Raw genomic sequence first — 5,904 nt, 5'->3', positions numbered from 1 at the left:
ATTTAATTCATCCTTGCATGTTAAATCACTATACTCAATTATAATTATTCTTTCCATTGTAGGATTGCCAGTTTATCAAATAAAAATGAAGGATGTCAAATTAAATTTGACTTTCAGAAAACAGCAAATATTGCTAACATGGGCCATTGCTTATTAATTTGATATTACTCGATGCATTTCAGAAGCATCCCCTTTAGAATTGAACACCCAACAGTTCACATCTATCAATGTTCAAGGATGATCATAAGGACATTGATTCACAGAACATCTGAAATGCTCGAGTGAGTATCAATGGATTTCTGTGAGTTCCACTGCAGCAGGGATAAGAAGCCTGAAGAGAGATGCCATCAGATTATACCTGTGTGAAGCTGGTCTTTGCAGCAGTGGATGGTTTACAAGGTAAGGTTAAGAAGATTTGGAATAGTATAAAAGAGTGATTGATATGCCTCTCATTCTATGTCCTTACAAGGGAACTGAAAATATACCTCTATTTTAGGTGACTATATGGAATAACTTAGATAATATAAAATGTTTGACACATAATAAGCACAGAATATTCTTAACCATTGTGGTGGTTGTGGTTTCAGATAAAAGAAGACCACTACAATGTCAAATTAGAATTATTGAAGTCTTTATTTTATTTCAGGCTATCTTGGGCTACAGTGGGAATATTCAAAGGGAGCATCTCTCCAGACTACCAGCTGGAGCTGAAGGAGCCATGTGGAGACACCTGTCAATGCTGAGATGCTACTGCCACTGGATCCACAAGACTTTCTACCTACTGGCCTGTGATCTTCCTGCATTGGCAACATCGCATGTGTTTCATGAGTCTGAAGAGGAATTTATAGATTGGTATCAGACATATGGGCTAATATTGAACTTATGGACTTGATCTAGACGGGGATGAGATGCTTTTACAATACTCAATTGCTCTTGTATATAAAGCTCTTTCTAATAAACATGAGTACCTATGAATTTACTTCTCTAGTCTGCCCAGACTAACACAACCATTGATTTTATTCTGTTGATTATATTAAAGAAATTAATGTTAATCATTATCAGGGAAAGTTTGTACCTTTCACCCAAATATCATAAACATTTAATGGGACACATCTATTTTATTGAGCTGTCCATAACATATAATACAATTCAGAAGTTTTATCAAGAAGGGTTGTGCAATCAGTGCCACAATCAACTTCAGAAACTTTCTTCCTTTTGTACAGAATGATGTTGACTTCCCATTCCCCATCCTCCTTTTCTATGTCCCCAGGCAATCATTAATCCAGCTACTGTCTTCAGAATTCAACTCATCCTAGGTTCCCTATACAGATAAACAAACAAAACAATGGCAAACAACCAAAAGGCACCCAGCAACAATGACCATATAGAATAATACCGCAATCTCATATAAAGCAGAGAATATTAAAATTTTAAACCAAAAGCACATTGGATCTGGAGGGATATCAAATTACAAGATGGTACATTCCAGCCTAAGGAGTACTGCTGAAATCCACATTTCAATACTCATTATTTGATATTAGGGCTGTTAATCTTAGTAACCTATGTGAATTGGGGATTTATCAGGTACTCAATCCATGTGGGGCCCCTAAAAATTGATTTGCGGATACCATTGTGATCTGTAGTTTTCTGCAGACTGAATGTTTAGAATTTAGGCATAGGTTCTATTCCCTTCTCCAGTTTTGGATGTTATAATTTACAACCCTTGATTCATGTAGGCTATTGTGCTTCCTCTGTGTGGATTTAGCTGACTCCTCACTTAGATGGCTGCTTGCTTTTGAGACAAGGCTTTAATATCACAGATGCAATTTTTCATGATAGCCATCTGATCATGGCAACATCTGATTTCTTCACCATACCTTTTTGCTATCTATGACTTAAGAGATCTTCTCATACGGGCAAGTACCAGGCAGGGCCATGTCTTAAGAACTAATTGTTCTTATATTAGGGTTATGATCATGTGAGTGCTAAAAATCTATTCATATAACTATTATTTCTGTGGGTCATGTCATTGTAGTACACAGTATTTCTTACCCAAGGGGTTTAAGGCAACTTTACTGATAGTACCCTTATTTTAGTCAATGGCAAAGCATTGCTTGCTGGTCAAAAGATTGTATAAATGTATAGGATTTATCTGACTCTGACACGAGTTATTAACATATTTCTTCAAAATGTGGTGACTGGGCATTAGTTACACATGCTGTGTGTATCAGAGATAAGGCAGTACTTTCAGTAAACTCATTTAGAAGGGTGGAACCATGCCAGGTAGCTTAACCCATGCCACTTTAAAGTAGATAGAGCATGAAAACAGCAAATAAATATTTGTCCATTCACTGGTACCTTCAGAGTAAAAGGTCCAAACCCACCCAAAATCCAATGACCACCAATTCCTGAATCATAGGTTAGTGATAGGCTATTTTTCTTCATTTTAGACATTTCACCTTACAAAATAATAATGATTTATAAATTATCAAGGGTTCATAAGAGAGGGAGGGAGGGAGGGGAAAAATGAGGAGCTGATACCAAGGACCCAAGTAAAAGGCAAATGTTTTGAGAATGATGAAGGCAACAAATGTACAAATGTGCTTGACACACAATGGATGGATTGTGTTAAGAGTTGTAAGAGCCACCATTAAAATGATTTTTTAAAAAAAGACATTTCACCTTAAAGAAGAGAGTGTTTCTATTTCTTGGTTCTGTTGCAAGTGATATAATAAAAGTGCTCCATTGCTTCTATAAAATTCAAATTTAACTAGATGTCCTGTAAATTTGGCAGTCCCATTCAAAGGTAGCATAATAATTTATAGTGAGTTAAGTCTTTGGATACTAACCACAAGGCCCACAATTCAAATTTACCAGCCACTGTGTAGGAGAAAGATGGGGCTGTCTGTCCTTGTAGAGATTTACAGTTTTGGAAACCCTAAGGAGCAGCTTTACTCAGTCTCAGAAGGTCACTATGAGCTGGAATCTATTCAACAGCCATGGTTGGCTGCTGTTACAGCCTTAGAGTATGTGAGATATTGAGCTCTATGCATGCACTTCAAAATTGTTCTCTTAGATCAATCAAAACTCTTGCTTCCTTGTCATTTTTTTAAAAAATTAACAGTTTTATTAACATATTATTCACATTCCATTCAGTTCAGTTCTGCAATCATGACCACAATAAATTCTAGAACATTTTCTTCAGTCTTATATTTATTATTAGCCCCCTATTACCCCTCAATCTTCCCTGCCATTACCTTAAGAAATCATTAATGCAGTTATCTCTATAGCTTTACTTATGCTGAATTTCATTTGAAGAAGCACATAACACCCTCCCCCCAAAACACACAACCATTAAAAAAAAAACCCTGGGAAAAAGTCTCAATCAAAAAGGAAGCTGAAAAATAAACACTAGGACAAATTTAAAATTGGTCAAAAGAGGGGACAAATGATAAGGTGTTATAGATTTACCTAACTGTATGTGCATTAATCCACTTTCCAGTGCACTGTCTCTGAGACCAAGGCTATTCAAATTCATGATCATCGTCACAGCAGATTCTTAAGAATCTTAATCCACATGGGGAACCTGCAAATGAGTTTTGGGCTTTTACTGTCAGCCATAGTCTTCTGAAACTTGGCTCTCAGAATTTAAACCCTAAAACTATTCCCTTGTTTGGCTTTGGATTTCATTATTTACAGTCTTTAAATCACACAAACTGATGTGCTTCTTCCATGTGGACTTAGTTGACACCTCACTTAAAGACTTAAAAAAATAAGTTAACCTTTAAGACCCTGACACTGTTCTTTCCAATAGGTGGGCACCATCTGATATCACCACATTTTTCTATAGCACCGATATCATCAGTGATCCCTTCATGATTGTGGCAGTTACCTAATCTGTTGTCAATTTGAGGTTTAAAAGTAAAGGGCTGGAGTTTAGCTTGTCAATCAGATCTCACACAGCTTTATGACCTCATTTGGAGACCCCAAGGAAATGAATAGCTCATTGGAAACAGAACACAAGCTCACTCCCTGAGAGTGCAGCTGACAAGACACTTGGAGCCAGGCCAGTGTCCCAACACATGGAGACCCCTGCCAAGACAGAGATACTCACAACGCTTCTGTATCCACAAGACTTCCAACCCACTGACCTGTGATTTTCCTGCATTCAACATCATTGCATGTGTTTTATGAGTCTGAAGAGGGCTTTATAGATTGATATTGGATATATGGGCTAATAATGGACTTATGGACTTGATGGGACTGCTCTGGGATGTTTTCTCAATATTCAGCTCCTCTTGTATATAAAGCTCTTTCTTATAAACGTATGAATGCCTCTCTGGATTTCTTGATCTAGTCAACCCAGACTAACACAATGAGAGTGAGTATTGAGTAGGACCACATCATATGAACTTAGATTAGAACTACGGTTAAGGGGGAGCTAAACATCTCTTTATGAAAATGTGGTTTATATGTTTCTGGTCCACTTTAGAGACACCACTATGGGACATTATAAATCATTCCAATGGTGTATAGAGAGATTCTATTGTTAGTGTAATTAATATAGTCAATGGTATAGAATTTGACATACTGTGGAGAAAAGGGATGTAAACAGGTACAGGATAAATTTTTAGATTAAACATAGATTGTTGACTTGTACAGATTAAAATTTTATGTGACTGGATACTGGTTAAACAATGAGGGTTGAAAACAAAACTTTCAATAACACTCATTCACAAAGACAGAACTATGTCTGCACTAAGGCAAAGAGAGTGTGAAAATAGTGAACTATATAATATTCTTGGGTTGCCATTTACTGGGCACCATCAAAATAAGAAATTTGAACCAAGTTCAATGATTTCCAATACCATAACCTTGGTATAGTAGTAATCAGCTTCTTCTCACAATAGAGCATTTCAGCCTTCAATCCAAGGGAATATTTCAGTTCCTTTAATCTGCTATTAGTAAGCTTAAGGTAAAGTCTGGTTCAATTAGTGGGTTTCCAAATCAGATCCTTCTAGTGTGACCTATGAAGGATGTTGTGTACTTTGTAAGGACAGGATCTAATGTGCCACAAGTGTATAACATGCAATCTGGGTCACTGTAGGCTGGATAAAAACTTAATCAAAGTGCAAGATTAGGAATGTAATGCCCAGTATATTTTCCCATTGGTGGTGACAGTCTATATATTTAACGTGAAGTGTTTGACTTTTTACAGCAGATATGTACACACACCAACACTACCAAAGGATAAGGAATTTCCACACAAATAGTATTTTGGTTTTGTTTTTAATTTTATTTTCCTCCCTTACTTTTTCCCATGTGAGCTCAATCTCCCTGTGAATATGAATGCCTCCAAGGTGGACATAGTCATGCCCAGCAGCATCACCCCCAACTGGGCAGACCCACCAAATGCAGGTATACTTTTCTACTTGGCCCCTCCTTCTTGGAAAGCCCCACAGCTGGTCACTCCCAGAATGTACCCTGCATACCCTGAACCAGGATATTATAATTAATCTGGCTATTGTTTAATATTGCACTCTTTCGATGTTGTAATTAATCCATTAATTTTTGTCTTCTTGCTTTTGTCATGCTTGCTTGCTTAACTCAAATGTCCTTGATGAATGAGTGAAATGTTTTTTGTGGGTTTTGCCTTTATAAGCTTTCCTAGTAATGTCACTTGGGACGGCAGCATGTGAAAATAGTTCAGATTCCCTGCAGTCGGCATGCCTTAATAAAGACTCTTCTAAATTTTCAAAACACCACAGTGGCTATTATTTAACCTACAACATTGGGCTGCTAACCACAAGGTCAGCAGTTTGAATCCACCAACCCCTCCGTGGTAGAAAGAGTTTTTCTACTTTTGTAAAGATTTTTAGTCTCAGAAACCTGCAGGGGCAGTTC

This window comes from Tenrec ecaudatus (assembly GCF_050624435.1).
Source record: "Tenrec ecaudatus isolate mTenEca1 chromosome 9 unlocalized genomic scaffold, mTenEca1.hap1 SUPER_9_unloc_3, whole genome shotgun sequence".
Taxonomy (NCBI): Eukaryota; Metazoa; Chordata; class Mammalia; order Afrosoricida; family Tenrecidae; genus Tenrec; species Tenrec ecaudatus.
The sequence above is the reverse complement of the archived record's forward strand: the minus strand, read 5'-3'. Positions refer to the sequence as shown.